This window comes from Natator depressus, chromosome 8, assembly GCF_965152275.1.
Source record: "Natator depressus isolate rNatDep1 chromosome 8, rNatDep2.hap1, whole genome shotgun sequence".
Lineage (NCBI taxonomy): Eukaryota > Metazoa > Chordata > Testudines > Cheloniidae > Natator > Natator depressus.
In genome coordinates this window covers 63,736,493-63,753,350 of record NC_134241.1, presented here as the reverse complement: position 1 = coordinate 63,753,350, position 16,858 = coordinate 63,736,493, and the positions used below count along the sequence as shown (strand labels likewise).

General features: G+C 42.0%; 1 protein-coding gene across 5 annotated transcripts in view; it reads right to left on the bottom strand.

Annotated features, from left to right (window-relative positions):
* Window positions 1-16,858, bottom strand: part of NEK7 (NIMA related kinase 7) — a 128,217-nt gene that overhangs the window by 44,070 nt on the left and 67,289 nt on the right. The gene's annotated exons all lie outside the window — the stretch shown is intronic.

The following is a 16,858-nucleotide window of genomic DNA, read 5'->3' as shown; positions in this document are numbered from 1 at the left end:
AGTGTAGATGCAGCCCCACAGGACTTATGCTCTTAAGAGTTGATTGAAAGTATTCCACAAACCCATTGGACAACTTCCTTTGTCCTCTGGACAGTCAAGTTTTCCCACACCGCACCACAAAGGGCTAGAGTGGGAATATTACATTTTGGGAAGGCACTAGGAAGTCTGGGATATGGGTGGTTGGACTTGGGCCCACATAATGCAGTGTAGACTCTGGAGTCCCAAGATGGGATCCAGGGTTCAACAGTTCTTAACCTGGGGTTATAAAAGAGTGTAGATGCTCAAGACCTAGGTTAACAAACCCAGGGTCTTGCTAACTTGAGTTCTACTGACCCTGGGCTTATATTGCAGTGGAAAGACACCCAGAAAGAGTGGTAGCAGCAAAGAGGAGTGAACTGCCACTAGATTTCTCTGTCCAATAATGGTGCATGAGGGCAAGGGGATAAATGGCCAGCACATTAAGACCTTATTCCTAAGACAAAGGTTTACTTCCTTGGGCTGCAATGGTAGTGGGTGTCCCAGCCAGTCACCTTCCCCAATCCGAGAGAAACTTCCAAACTAGTACAAGCACAAGGCAGCCGAGGTTTTGCAGAGACACTTCTTTAATGCTTCTATAAGAGTGTGCAAAGAAAGTCAGCAGACCATAAGGAACTCAAAAGCCAGCTGGGACCCAAGAGAACCTGGAAACAAGCCAACTCAGTACAAGCGGAAATATGAAAAATATCTATTTTAGAAAAATACTTTCTATGAAAATTAAAGATAGAGAGCATTACTTTTCTATTATAAAAGGAAAAAGTAACACCCAAAAGGATATTACCAGTAGTTTAAAGAATCTTTATGTCAAAAATTGGCTTGTGTGGTTCATAGCCCCATGTTTTCCATTAATAAAAAAAACTTAAAAATATATTAAGCTTTGTTCTATAATTAATATATCCTATGGTACAGTCTCCTAATAATATTTTCAAGAGGCAAATACTGTTTAAAAAAAATAACTAGACACAAAAAGCTCAGAGTAAAAGGGGACATACGTTATACATAAAAAACCCCTCCCTATATTAAGACAGACTGTACAAAAGCATGCTACTTTTTGAAGTCTTTGACATTTCTCCGAGACATCATTTGAGGTTGGTACCCAATCACTTTGAACTAGAAAACATGGGCAGCATAGTATACCATCATCCAAAGACTCACAACTCTTAGGACTGTTGGCATGGCTTGTACGTTTATTGTTTTATCAGGTGAGGTAGAGACCAGCAAAATTCACAGTAATTTTCAAGGCTTTTATTTACAGTAGACCTTCAAATTTAAAAATGGAGAAAATTTGAAGTCTTGGAGAAAATTATAAATTGAGAATATTCTAAGGATCTTTGACGTCTAATGATGCTAAACAAAGAAATGTAAATATTATGACTAAAGGAAATTATTCATACCCTACTCTCTTACAAATTTATTCAAGAATACTTCTACAGAAAAATAAATATCCTTAATTAGCTACTATAATTAAGATTTAAAACCCCAATATTATACTGATTATTTTGAACTGGAAAAAAAGGTCAGAATAGGATTACAACTGGGACTCTGGAAAGAATACCAAATATCCAGATGATAACTTGGACTTGGGCACATTTTCTGAGAGGAAACATATGTCACTAGAATTATTTCAGTTATTCAGCAGAAAATTTCAATTTTCAAGGGCAAAGAATTCATTTCTTTGCAAATGCAGAAAGCCCACTGAGAGAGACTTCCAAGTTCACCTGGAACCTAATTTTGTTCATCTTATATAAGCTTTTAAAACATTTGCCTCATTTTACATGGATGATATACTGGATTTCAATAGTATCTATAAAACTGATATTGCATTTTAAAATTGGAAAAACATACACACAAGTCTTTTTTTAAAGTAAGAAAGTGCATATGTGATATTTTTATATAGTCAGGATTATTTTTCCTATTTTAAGAGATTTGCTAACATATCTGTGCTTTATACTGAGAATGGATGCTTTGATGTTTATTTATGATGTATGGTGATTTACTTTTTTATGGCCTGTTTGACACATGTATTTGAAGTTTGCATTTTTAATGTGTTACAACAATTTAAATGAAATAGTTTTAAAGTGAGTATTGGCTTAGTAAGTATCTTAATGATTTTCTAATTATTTTAATTTTTTTCTTACAGCAATTTTTTCACAGATATTTAATTTATCTTGCACAGTAGAACTATAGCTGTCTTACTTAGAACAACACTTCCTCAGCTCTCGTCCCCTAATGCCCCTACTCTACTTGCGCTACATTGATGACATCTTCATCATCTGGACCCATGGTAAAGAAGCCCTTGAGGAATTCCACAATGATTTCAACAATTTCCATTCCACCATCAACCTCAGCCTGGACCAGTCCACACAAGAGATCCACTTCCTGGACACTACGGTGCTAATAAGCGATGGTCACATAAACACCACCCTACACCGGAAACCTACTGACCGCTATTCCTACCTACACGCCTCCAGCTTTCACCCAGATCACACCACACGATCCATTGTCTATAGCCAAGCTCTACGATACAACCGCATTTGCTCCAACCCCTCAGACAGAGACAAACACCTACAAGATCTCTATCAAGCATTCTTACAACTACAATACCCACATGCTGAAGTGAAGAAACAGACTGACAGAGCCAGAAGAGTACCCAGAAGTCACCTACTACAGGACAGGTCCAACAAAGAAAACAACAGAACGCCACTAGCCGTCACCTTCAGCCCCCAACTAAAACCTCTCCAACGCATCATCAAGGATCTACAACCTATCCTGAAGGACGACCCATCACTCTCACAGATCTTGGGAGACAGGCCAGTCCTTGCTTACAGACAGCCCCCCAACCTGAAGCAAATACTCACCAGCAACCACACAACAGAACCACTAACCCAGGAACCTATCCTTGCAACAAAGCCCGTTGCCAACTGTGTCCACATATCTATTCAGGGGACACCATCATAGGGCCTAATCACATCAGCCACACTATCAGAGGCTCGTTCACCTGCACATCTGCCAATGTGATATATGCCATCATGTGCCAGCAATGCCCCTCTGCCACGTACATTGGTCAAACTGGACAGTCTCTATGTAAAAGAATAAATGGACACAAATCAGACATCAAGAATTATAACATTCAAAAACCAGTTGGAGAACACTTCAATCTCTTTGGTCACTCGATTACAGACCTAAAAGTGGCAATTCTTCAACAACAAAAACTTCAAAAACAGACTCCAACGAGAGACTGCTGAATTGGAATTAATTTGCAAACTGGATACAATTAACTTAGGCTTGAATAGAGACTGGGAGTGGATGGGTCATTACACAATGTAAAACTATTTCCCCATGTTTATTCTCCCTCTCTACCCCCCAACTGCTGAAACTGCCCCACTTTGGAACAAAAAGTCCCCCTGCGTGCCCCCCCCCCCACTGCTGGTAATAGCTCACCTTAAGTGATCACTCTGGTTACAGTGTGTATGGTAACACCCATTGTTTCATGTTCTCTATGTATATAAATCTCTCCACTGTATTTTCCACTGAATGCATCCGATGAAGTGAGCTGTAGCTCACGAAAGCTTATGCTCAAATAAATTGGTTAGTCTCTAAGGTGCCACAAGTACTCCTTTTCTTTTTGCGAATACAGAATAACTCGGCTGCTACTCTGAAACCTGTCTTATTTTAGACACTTGAAATCATATCCTTTCAACACATTATTAAAAGCCTTACTTGTTTTCAACAATTCTTTTACTGTCCTATTTAAATAGTGACTTTCTTGCTTCAATGCAGTTAGAAGATGTGCTATTTTTCTATATCAAATATCTCCAGTTACAGATTTAAAAGGTAAGCAGTAAGCAACTGGACTGTCACATAACATCATGGTTAGCAGAAAAAGGAAGAAGGGGAAAGTATGGCTATTAAGAAAAGGGAAAGGTACTCTGCAGTTTTGCTTTGAAGGTCATCAAGTCTAAAACCTGTCTTACACCTTTAAGGCGAAAGACAGAATTAGAGAGCCCAACAAACAACTACATCCAGCATTTTACATTCAAACTGAGCAAAAAATATGTTTAAAAAATAAACTATGAAATTGTGTACCAGATTATGAGATATTCACACAGGTTCTCTCTCAGATAGGTGTCTCTGGTAAAAGGAAACAAGTTCCACAAACATTAAAATGGAGATTGAGCAAAGGAAGCGGGAAAGCATAATATAGCTTTGTTACCAATTTAATTTCAGATACACCAAGAACTCATATCTAACAATTAAAAAAACAAATGAACGCCAATTCAATTAAACTGATACTTATTATAGATAAAATTAGATTGGATTTCAAATTCTATCGAGCACCACTTTGGATTTTTTACCCTATGTTTGAGGAGCACTTTATCATACTGCAGCCTTAGGTGTTCAATTATCACTAATTGGGAAATATTGAATATCTAGACAATTAATTATATTTGTCAGAATGCTCTGAAGCAATTTATTATTTACTTGTAAAAATGTTTGATACAATGGTATCCAGAAGTCTAATTCAGGAATACAGAATAGCAAGATTCTTTTTTTTCCTTTCTTCCCTCACCCCAATTCAACAGTGGATTTGCAATTGTGTGGTATATTCTTATCTTGATGCATGATGATTTATATTTATCTGTTCCTACATTAATTGTAACTCATTCATGCACATCTGTACAACATTTGAGCATTTGTGTATTTCACCAAGTGATTAAAAATCATGTCATGTCACCGTAAAGTATGGATTGGCTTAAAAATTATGACTTTTTAATTTTACACACAATTTGAGATGCTTTTTATTTATCTTCTGGGTTTGGGGCCTTTACAGCACTGTCATGGGGTTTACTCCATTCACCGCTCTGGCACCTCCTTGTAGCTGGCTCATCTGGAGATTAGCTCACCCCTGGTTTCACGCCTCCTCTTGTAGTTTCTCTGCCCCTTGTCCCAATCTCTCACTTAGCAGCCTCTCTCATACTCCACACATTGCAGTGCTTTCTCTTCGTGGCTTGTCCCTCTGGCCAGGTCATTAGTTTCCCTGTCTGAGGTATCAAAGCCTCTCTAATCAAAGTGCCTCAGGCTCTTTTCAGAGTCCATCACTCCCCATGGCTGGTAGGTGAACCCACACTTGCCCTCTACACTGGTTTCCAGCCTAGGAACCCTACAATCAGCAGCTAAGGTCCATGCAGTCTCACCCGTGCTGCTGTTTCGGTACGGTTCTTCCTATTTCTTTCTCTCAACCCTGAGAGTGACTGCTGCCTCTCTTCCACGCAACCTCCTTCTGCAAGCCCAACCTCTTCCTATCAGCTGGGCTTCAGGTTCAGCTAGGGGTGTATATCCAGCCTACACCTGACCCAGATGCAGCCCATCTTGTTGAGTAGCCCCTTCTGAGCCATTTTAACCCCTTTGGGGCGGTGTCGGGTGAACATATCATCACAGGTATACTTGGGTCTCTTTGTTTTCAAGGTTCTTCCTATATTCATGCAGGTTAAAAACTTTTATTTAAAAAAAGAGTAAACTGAAATTCTCATGTAATCACTGCAGCTTTAAGAAAACTACAAAATATCACGAGACTTGTGATAAAATCATGAAAGTTGCCAACACTAGTGTTTGCACTACAGCTTGTCTAGTGAAACACAGCAGTGAGAGCTTCCCTGGTCAATACAGATGAATCCTACCGTATCAGGTGACTTTCCTCAGTTGCCTATTCACTGGGGGCTTAAAGTGAATAGCACTCACATGGGAAAATATTTTCAATTGAGGACCTCAATGGTACTGAAATTGGGCAACAAGAACTTAGTCTTTTACAAAAGGAAAGTTAATAAAAGCTCACCCCAATGACTCCTGGAAGAAGAGAAGAACAGAGAGTCAGCACTGGGTTGTGCTATGAGCTGTGGTGCTAAGACTCTGTGCCAGCATCCTGTGAGGTGGCAGTGGTGTCAATTAACACACAAGTTAATTTTGGCAAAAACTGTATAGTGCTGTTTTTCTTGGTGGTTAATTGTTGGCTGTGTGTTGTTCAAACTGTGGTCATTTAAATTTTCAGAAACACACTTCTGTCCCCTCATTGTGGCAAGGTACTTAGCAACATAGATTCATAGATATTTAGGTCAGAAGGGACCATTATGATCATCTAGTCTGACCTCCTGCACAACGCAGGCCACAGAATTTCACCCACCACTCCTGCAAAAAACCTCACACCTATATCTGCGCTACTGAAGTCCTCAAATCATAGTTTAAAGACTTCAAGGAGCAGAGAATCCTCCAGCAAGTGACCCGTGCCCCATGCTACAGAGGAAGGCGAAAAACCTCCAGGGCCTCTTCCAATCTGCCCTGGAGGAAAATTCCTTCCCGACCCCAAATATGGCGATCAGCTAAACCCTGAGCATACGGGCAAGATTCATCAGCCAGATACTACAGAAAATTCTTTCCTGGGTAACTCGGATCTCACCCCATCTAATATCCCATCACAGGCCATTGGGCCTATTTACCATGAATATTTAATTACCAAAACCATGTTATCCCATCATACCATCTCCTCCATAAACTTATCGAGTTTAATCTTAAAGCCAGATAGATCTTTTGCTCCCACTGCTTCCCTTGGAAGGGTATTCCAAAACTTCACTCCTCTGCTGGTTAGAAACCTTCATCTAATTTCTCCTCTAAATTTCCTGGTGGCCAGTTTATATCCATTTGTTCTTGTGTCCACATTGGTACTGAGCTTAAATAATTCCTCTCCCTCTCTGGTATTTATCCCTCTGATATATTTAGAGAGAGCAATCATATCTCCCCTCAACCTTCTTTTAGTTAGGCTAAACAAGCCAAGCTCCTTGAGTCTCCTTTCATAAGACAAGTTTTCCATTCCTCGGATCATCCTAGTAGCCCTTCTCTGTACCTGTTCCAGTTTGAATTCATCCTTCTTAAACATGGGAGACCAGAACTGCACACAGTATTCCAGGTGAGGTCTCACCAGTGCCTTGTATAACAGTACTAAAACCTCCTTATCCCTACTGGAAATACCTCTCCTGATGCATCCCAAGACCACATTAGCTTTTTTCACAGCCATGTCACATTGGCAGCTCATAGTCATCCTATGATCAACCAATACTCCAAGGTCCTTTTCCTCCTCCGTTACTTCTAATTGATGCGTCCCTAGCTTATAACTAAAATTCTTGTTATTAATCCCTAAATGCATGACCTTACACTTCTCACTATTAAATTTCATCCTATTACTATTACTCCAGTTTACAAGGTCATCCAGATCCTCCTGTAGGATATCCCTGTCCTTCTCTAAATTGGCAATACCTCCCAGCTTTGTATCATCCGCAAACTTTATTAGCACACTCCCACTTTTTGTGCCAAGCTCAGTAATAAAAAGATTAAATAAGACTGGTCCCAAAACCAATCCTTGAGGAACTCGACTGGTAACCTCCCTCCAGCCTGACAGTTCACCTTTCAGTAGGACCCGTTGTAGTCTCCCCTTTGACCAATTCCTTATCCACCTTTCAATTTTCATATTGATCCCCATCTTATCCAATTTAACTAATAATTCCCCATGTGTCACGGTATCAAATGCCTTACTAAAATCTAGGTAAATTAGATCCATTGCGTTTCCTTTGTCTAAAAAATCTGTTACTTTCTCAAAGAAGGAGATCAGGCTGGTTTGGCACGATCTATCTTTTGTAAAACCATGTTGTATTTTGTCCCATTTACCATTGACTTCAATGTCCTTAACTACCTTCTCCTTCAAAATTTTTTCCAAGACCTTGCATACAACAGATGTCAAACTAACAGGCCTATAATTACCCGGATCACTTTTTTTTCCCTTTCTTAAAAATAGGAACTATGTTAGCAATTCTCCAATCATACGGTACAACCCCTGAGTTTACAGATTCATTAAAAATTCTTGCTAATGGGCTTGCAATTTCATGTGCCAATTCCTTTAATATTCTTGGATGAAGATTATCTGGGCCCCCCGATTTAGTCCCATTAAGCTGTTTGAGTTTCGCTTCTACCTCAAATATGGTAATGTCTACCTCCATATCCTCATTCCCATTTGTCATGCTACCATTATCCCTAAGATCCTCTTTAGTCTTATTAAAGACTGAGGCAAAGTATTTGTTTAGATATTGGGCCATGCCTAGATTATCCTTGACCTCCACTCCATCCTCAGTGTTTAGCGGTCCCACTTCTTCTTTCTTTGTTTTCTTCTTATTTATATGACTATAGAACCTTTTACTATTGGTTTTAATTCCCTTTGAAAGGTCCAACTCTACTTGACTTTTAGCCTCTCTCACTTTATCCCTACATGTTCTGACCTCAATAAGGTAGCTTTCCTTGCTGATCCCTCCCTTCTTCCACTCCCTGTATGCTTTCTGCTTTTTCTTAATCACCTCTCTGTGATGCTTGCTCATCCAGCTTGGTCTAAAACTCCTGCCTATGAATTTTTTCCCCTTTCTTGGGATGCAGGCTTCCAATAGCTTCTGCAGCTTTGATTTAAAATAATCCCAGGCCTCCTCTACCTTTAGATCTATAAATTCTTCAGTCCAATCCACTTCCCTAACTAATTTCCTTAATTTTTGAAAGTCAGCCCTTTTAAAATCAAAAACCCTAGTTGCAGATTTATTTTTGTTAATCCTTCCGTTCAGTTTGAACTGAATTAGCTCATGATCACTTGAGCCAAGACTATCCCCTACAACCATTTCTTTTATGAGGTCCTCACTACTCACCAAAACCAAATCTAAAATGGCATCCCCTATTATGGTGCCCTATTAAGGGCTCCTCTTTGCCTTTACATAAAACTGACAGTAGCATGATACCATTCATATTGGAGGCCATGGTACGATTTCTCCTTCCCAGAACTCATTACTACATTCCCTCCTCCCCACCCCCACCCCCACCCCCCCCCGAAGTGAGAAGATAAACACACTCACACAGAAGCTTTGTCAGTTTTTCCCTTCTGTTACATATCACTTATTTTTCAGACTATTTTAGAAGTATTTCCTTCAAAATACTACAGAACTCACCCCAAAACACATTCCTGAAAACAAACTAATACCAGCTGAACAGCAGACTATCAAGTAATTTCTCCCACAAGCAGTACGAAGTCTGAGTGAATCGTGACACCTCATAAATATTTAATGATTGCCTGATAGGCTGTCATTAACATCAAACAGCAATCTAGGTTTGCTACATTAAACATGATTCCTGTGTTAAGAGGACATCACAAACTGCCTCCAAGATCTAGATACTAAGAAATGCCCACCAACTTGGACAAGGTGTAATGAGGCCAATTGCACTGAGGGAGACAGACACATATTGGGTTAAAAAAAAGCTTCAATGGGTCATAAGACCAGACATGCCATAAGGCAATCTGTCATAGAATACTCATATTAAGAAGTATGTCAAATCAGAACATTCAAAAGAAAAGACAAACGTTCCTTTATGTTGTATGAAGTGTAAACGTACAGAATTAATAATTCATGGAACAGAAAAAAATATATCAGATTTGGATATAAATATTAACAGGACACTGTCAACTTGTTTAGACTACAATTTTGACTGTCCAATCTTAAAAATGTCAGTCTAGTAAGGAACAGTCTTCAAAGCATAGAAGTCAATTAAAAAATACATTAATGTGAAAAAATTAAAATTCTCTGTTCTTGTAGGACCTACACAAAACAATGCTTTTCTGCTTTGTGTTCTGCTGGAGCAGAGCGAGCGCTAATTAACTAGCATATTTGATTCCCAGAGTTGTGCTGCGTTGACAGCAATCATATTGGAGTACACATAAGAAAGCAAACCAAAATGACATGTTAAATCCAAGATCCAGAGGTGGGGGTAACAGGATAGGAATGTAAGAATAATCAACATTTGACAAATTGAAAGGTAAAAATGTCACGTTGCCACGGAGTGATCTGTGTAAATTGCAGAATTACTCTTCGGGGAAAAAAAATCTAGACTAGGGCTAGCTGCAGAACTATAAAACACAATTTATAAAATAAAGTATTGAACCAATACTATACAACTAGGTATATAACTGGTCAAATACTGCACAAAAAAGGTACATTACATATTTTTTCAAGCCATAAACCATAAAATTCATCAAGTACTACATTTGTTTAATACAATTTGACTAGTTTAAATCAAATCATTTTGAGTATCTAAAGCAGTGTTTAACCATCTTTGGCAAATGATAGCAATTATTTTAAATAAGCAGTTGGAGACCCAACGGTTATAAAAATATACTTTTCTGACTCGTGTCCAGCTTCTCTGCTTCTTATCTTATTAAATAAAACATTTGAAGACAACTTGCAACAGTCATTGTGCCAAACCACCACGAAAATGGTCAAAATATGCACAATTTTAATTTAAAGCATGTATTTACAGATGAACTGGAAATATGAAATGCGTGAAAACAGAATTTTACAGAGAAAACAATGAACATCTATTATGGTGGCAAATAGTAGACAGGCAGTGCAATGGCAATACCTTGCTCTCACCCTCCATTCATTTTGGTATTCAAAGTCATCCAATAGCCTCACTTCTTTTTGAGCCCCAGTTCAGCAAAACGCTTAAGCGCCTATTCACCTGCTTAGGTGCTTTGCTGAATTGGTTGAAATAGATGTTTCTTTCCCTAACCACTAACTTTCTCTAAATGATTTTGATGAAATGTATGCAGAAGACTTGAAAATAGTGTTGGAATAAAATGACACTTTCTTTCACTGATTATCCGTTGATACAACATTATGATAATCAAAAATGGCTGAAACTTAAATAAAAGTGACCTCATTTTCAGATGTGCGCACTCCCATTTACTTCAACAAAATTTGTTGGTACTTGCTATTTGTTGGTACATGACACTTCTGAAAATTACACATTTTAGATCAGGTATACAATACTAACTGTAGTCAATGTAAATTACATGGGCATGCAGCCACCAACATTTGTGTATCACTTGGGCATGTGCATACTGCCTGTGTCAGCGCTGTGTGTACACAGTGGGAGTGCTTATGTTGATGCAAAGTGTGGTACACCATGGGTAGGTATCCCAGTGAACCACCCTCCGGTGCAATGTCTTTTGGGAAATTTCAGTGTGTTGTGGAACCAAAATGATTTGCCCAGGGATGTCTGGGTGCTAGGAGTCAAGTTCCAGCATGCAACTTTCCCCATCCCATAATATCATCCATATCCTATCATTTTCATGCTTTTAAAAAAAAAAAAATTAAATGACACTAACCTGCACACCACTTTTCTGTATCTGCCATCTTGGACAGAAGCATGGAGCCTGCAGAGGTCTTCACTATTCTCCTGAATGTTGCAAATATGGAACACATGATTCTCCTTATATTTGCAAATCTGCAGCAAGCAGCGTACCAATGGGGGACATGAGGATTTCTTTGAGGACCATTTGCCGAGGAACACAGCAAAAAACAATTCTAGGTTGTTGGTGGCATTCATGGTGCAACTACAGATGGTGGAATGTTGCTCCTGGACCTTAGAAATGAGCACTGACTGGTGGGATTATATTGTAATGCAGGTCTGGGATGACAAGCTGCAGAATTTTTAGATTGAAAAAGCCACATTCCTCGACCAGCATGCCAAGCTCACCCAGCCCTCCAGAACACGAACAAAAAAAATGAGCACCAAACTGCACATGGAGAAGCTACTAGCGACTGCATGTTGGAAGCTTGCAACACTGGATTCCTACCAGTCAGTAGGAAATAATTTTGAAGTTGGAAAATCCACAATGGGAGCAGTTGCCATGCAAGTGTGTAGGGCAATTAATCGTCTGATGCTACACAGGACTTTGACTTTAGGCCCCGTGCAGGACACAGCGGATGGTTTTGCAGCAGTGCCAACTGCTATGGGATGATAGACGGCATGCATATCTCTATTTTGACACCAGTGCACCTTGCCATAGAGGACATCCACAGAAAAGATTACTTTTCTATGGTGCATCACAAGGAAGACTTCACCAGTAATGATTTCGAGGACCCAGCCTACCCTTTGCTTGCCTGGCTCATGTAGTCATACACTGGCCACTTCGACAACACCAAGGAAAGATTCAACTACTGCCTCAGCAGGTGCAGAATGACTGCTGAATATGCTTTTGGGGAAATGGAAGGGATGCTGGCAGTGTTTACTCATTAGATTGGATCTCCATGAGAAAAATATCCCAATGGTTGTAGCTACCTATTGTGCCCTGCATAATATCTTTGAGGCAAAAGAGGAGAAGCTGCCACCAGGGCGGAAGGCAGAGGTGCAGCTGACTTTGAACAGCCAAACACAAAGGCTATTACAAGATCCCAGTGTGGAGCTACATGGTTGAGGGAAGCTTTGAAAGAGCATTTTAATATTTAGCCACAGCAGTGGTCTGTGCTGGCGTGTTGTTTGGGAGAAAGACTGCAGAGTATCTCCAGGAAAGTTTAATCAAGACCTCTCAGGAGAATAAAAGGGACATCCCTATGCACATATAGTATTCCACATGTCCCCCCTTCCCCTGCCTCACTTAATGGGGGAATGAAAAGCAGGTGCCAATTCTACCAGTTCATTATACCTCTACCACTTCTTGTACGAGTGAAACAATGAAAAGTCAATACCTTTGTCTTGTTAACTTGGGGTGAGATGGGCACAATCTTTAAATTTAAAGATTGTAAGGAAAAATGCATGCACAGATACATCCAAGCCTTCACCAGGTTCCTCTTCGCTCAGCTGGTAGGACTGGCTACACTGTGACAGTTCTCTACCGCATTTCTCTCACACTCCTTCCTCTTCCTTCTTGCTGTTCACAGCAAGGGTCTCTGTCTCCGGCTTCTCCAAGGTATCCACAGTGGTCTGCAAGTACTAGTGGATTCTCCGACAAATATAGCACGCAATTCCTTGTAAAAGCAGCAGATCTGTAGTGAAGCACCAGATCTATTGTTGCACTCCCTAGCCTTGTGGTATCTCTGGATGAAGTTCCCTTCCTTTGATACAGCACTGCTGCAGATCCCTCTTCTATCCCTTTGCCTGCATGCCCAATGCAATCTGCTCGTAGAGGTCAACATTTCTACAGCTGGTCTGTAGCCTCTTCTCCACACAGGCCCAGGAGATCCAATACTTCCTGTCTAGTCCAGGCAGGAGGACAGCTAGTACGTGGATTCAGCATAGCCGCCTGGGGAGTTGAACACAACAAGGATGAGCTGAGCTGATAGGTGTGCTCGCGAATGTGGGCAATCAGGAAAAGGCACGCTAAAAACATGCAGAGGATTTTAAAGGAGGGGGTGACTTCCGGTCTCTCTGACCCCTCAGCAGTGGATTTTAAAATTGAGAGAGAGAATGGGGCCTTATGAGACATCTGCCAGAAGACTGTTATGATTGACACAGGTCATGCAGCATCTACACCCACACTGTGTCAAGCTGAGTAGGTCGACCACGTCTCTATGTTGTTCGGGGAGGTGGAAGAGAATGGAACTGGATCGAGTAACCTGTAGATATCACTTCCAGGATCCATTTGTGCAAGGTGATGAGCTCTCATGAAGATAGAAAATAGGACAGATGTCCCCATAGGGGTTATGGGGGGATACGTGCATCATAGCATCAGGAGAGATATCATGACTCTCGTCCAGAGAGTCAAAATGGTCATTTCCAGGGTGTCACTAGGAGGTTGCAGTAGAAGATGGTCCTTTCCTTGTGAACCTAGGTTTCTTCCTGGGGGTTCAGTTGTTTCTGTGGGCTGATATTGTACCAGGCAAGATTGCTGAGCCATCTGTGATATACTGTACTTTCTCTTTGCCATAGGTGTATAGATGGCAAGAGATGGTAGCGTTGCCCTGTAGTCCTTAAGAGAGTAAAAGGACTTGTCCATGGCACTCCTGAATAACTTGTGTCCCTCAAAAAGAAGGTCTTCTATGGTGTTTTATACCTCCGGAAGCAGACCAGAGGACTGTAGCCAAGAAGCCTGGCTGTCATAGCCATGGAGACAGCAGCTGTGTCAGCAGCATCTAGTGAGGCCTGGAGAGATGCCTTTGTGATTATCTGGCTTTGCCTGCCTTAGCAGAGCTTGAAATTGTTCCCTCTTTGGGAAAAGTTCTTTGGATGGGATGCAGTACTTTTAATCCACCCATTTACTTGTAGGTGGTATAGAACAGGGGTTTGCCAGAACATACAGGGGCCATCAGATCACCACTGACAGGCAAGGTGATTTGCCCTGAAAAAATATGTGAACAATGTTCAACAAGGAGCGCTGGGGCTCCTGTATCTCTTCCAACAGAATATGCAGGGTTTCAACTATGTATGTTTCATAAGATCCTGAAAGGCCTTGAAATCATCGTAAGATGGTGGGGGAGACATGACAGCCTTGTCCGGTGAGGAGGCGACTATGGGAAAGTGATGTTTCTTCTTCTGCAGGTGGCTCTTCCTGCTGTGTAAGATATTGCTGTGTGGAAGGACCCAAGGCCATCAGTTGTTCTCACAAGCTGGGACCCTGTATAACTGGACACCATAAGGGACTCGGGTTTCCAATAAGCCCACTCTTGTGGAGCATAAGGGAAGGGGGCAAGACTCCACATTTGTCCTTACCAGGGATGTCAAATACATCTCCTACTAGGAGTTTCATCACCAGGGTGTAACCTCTAGTAATGGAGGTCAAAAGGGCAACCCTGTAGAGACACTTCCAAACCAGATGCAGTGTCATCTGTGTCTACTGGAGTGGCAAACGGTGTCAATACTGGTGGTCAAGTTAGCACTGGGATCTGGAACGGGTCCTGTAATTGCAGAAGTACAAGAGGTCAAAAAGGATGGTGAATCAGTAGCATCTAGAAATGCGTCTATGTACCCTCAGAGTTTGTGAGGGACTGGAGGCTGTAGCAGTAATGGATGGTGAGACACCCTTCGCTATCATTTTCAACAGGAAGCAGGCACCTGGAGGTGAGACAGTACCAGTGAGTAATGTGTCTTGGTACCTCTCTGCTACAGTGATTCAGGCTTCTCCAGGATCCAAAGATCTTCATGAGTTAAAAGACTGCACAGTACCAGCGAATCTGGGTAGGAAACATCAGGAGTCAGAATGCCCAGTGACACTGGAGAGAACACTGAAGTAGGATCAATGCATCTTATGTCTGTTTGCTGGAGGCAGTACTGATGACTATTTCAGTTTGTCTCTCGAGTTCTTGTGTCTCAGAGGAACAGAGCCCAGTGCCAATGCAGGTCTGCTTTAGATAGCTTGCCAGACAGTTTCTTGGTACACAGCATGGATTTCTTAGCTGCTGCTGTCTTGGTATTGCAAGGGATGGGACTGCAGGTTTAGATGGTTCCAAAGGGCCCCCAGGGTCTTTTCTTACTGTCGCTGTAGAGATGGTTGCTGGAGCGCTCTGTGGATCATACGTATGGTGGGCGGGGGGCGACTCCGATACTGTGGATCTCAGCTAGCGCTCCATTGATAAGAGTTTGAGCCTGTCCTCCTCAATTTCTCAGATATGCTCTTAAAATCTAAGTAGATCTTACATTTGGAGGGAATGTGAGACCCCCTGAGGCACCAAAGGCAGTTTGAAAGTTCTTTGCTGCATGAGAAAGACCTATGGCAGGTTTGGCAGGGTTTGAAGCCTGGAGTCTTCGATATACCCAAGACCTGCACTTGAGGCTGTGAATCATGGACTGTGAAAAACAAAGATCCAAACAGTGCAGAAAAACAGAAGGGAAAGGGAGCCCCTCCTCTCCTTTTAAAAGCACAGACTGTGCTAAAAACAAAATATAAATAAAAATACTAAGAAAATAAAGAAAATTTTGACTAAGAGATGTAGCAAGCCATGAGGCTAGCTACCAGACACTGGAAAACTCCATCTCAAGCTGCAGGAGGTTCAGAAGGTACTGGAGTGTCGGCCAGTCCCTCCCTAAATGCCCTTGTATCAGAACACAAGAGTGCCTAATGCGCAAGCCTGTACCCACAGACACTGCTGATAAAAAAAGTGCATGGTGGCATACACATTCTGACATGGAGCATCCACAGGACCACTATTCGAAGAAATGTCATACATGCTACTCACTTAGCCAATTTGAAGGAACTGCTAAACTAAAATCTGTCCCCAGATTATTTGAACAGCATCCTCTCAAATGACACAAGCAGTTTTAGCTTTACTGCTTCACTGGAAAAACCTAGTTATAGACTGGAAAGCCATAATATGCAGACAGAGACAGATACAGGCAGACAGATATATAGACACTTTTTCTGAAGACAAAATAATTGATTATAAAAATTGCAGAACTGACAAATAAGGCTCTGTGTGTGTCATGGAGGTCACAGATTCCACAACTTTCCATGATCTCCATGACTTCTGCAGCAGCCTCGTACGGCTGGCCCAGGAGCTGCCTGAGCAGCTCGGGCAGCCCCTGGATCAGTCACAATGGCGGCTGCTGGGGCAGTCTTGGGCCCCCCCCCAGCAGCAGGTATTTGGGTGGGGGGAGCTCAGGGCTTGGGGTTGGGGCCGCTGCTTACCTGCTGGGGGGGGGGGGGAGAGAGGGGGCTCCTGTCCCTCACCTCCCCTACCTCCACATGCTGCCTCTGCTAGCAGCCAGGCACCACCCCCAAAGCTCCCATTGGCTGCAGTTCCCAGCCAATGGGAGTTGCAGAACTGGGGCTGGGGCGGAACAAAGTCAGCATGTGGAGCTAGGTTGCTGGGGCCACCACTTCCCAGGAGCTAAGTAAGGAGCCTGGCCCAGCCCCACTAAACCCACCACTCACCCAGCACCCATGCTCCCCCCAGGCCACCGCTCCCCCCGCCCAGCACCTGTGCCCCCCTCCCCAGTACCCGCGGTGCTTCCCCGGGGCCATGACTTGCCCCCC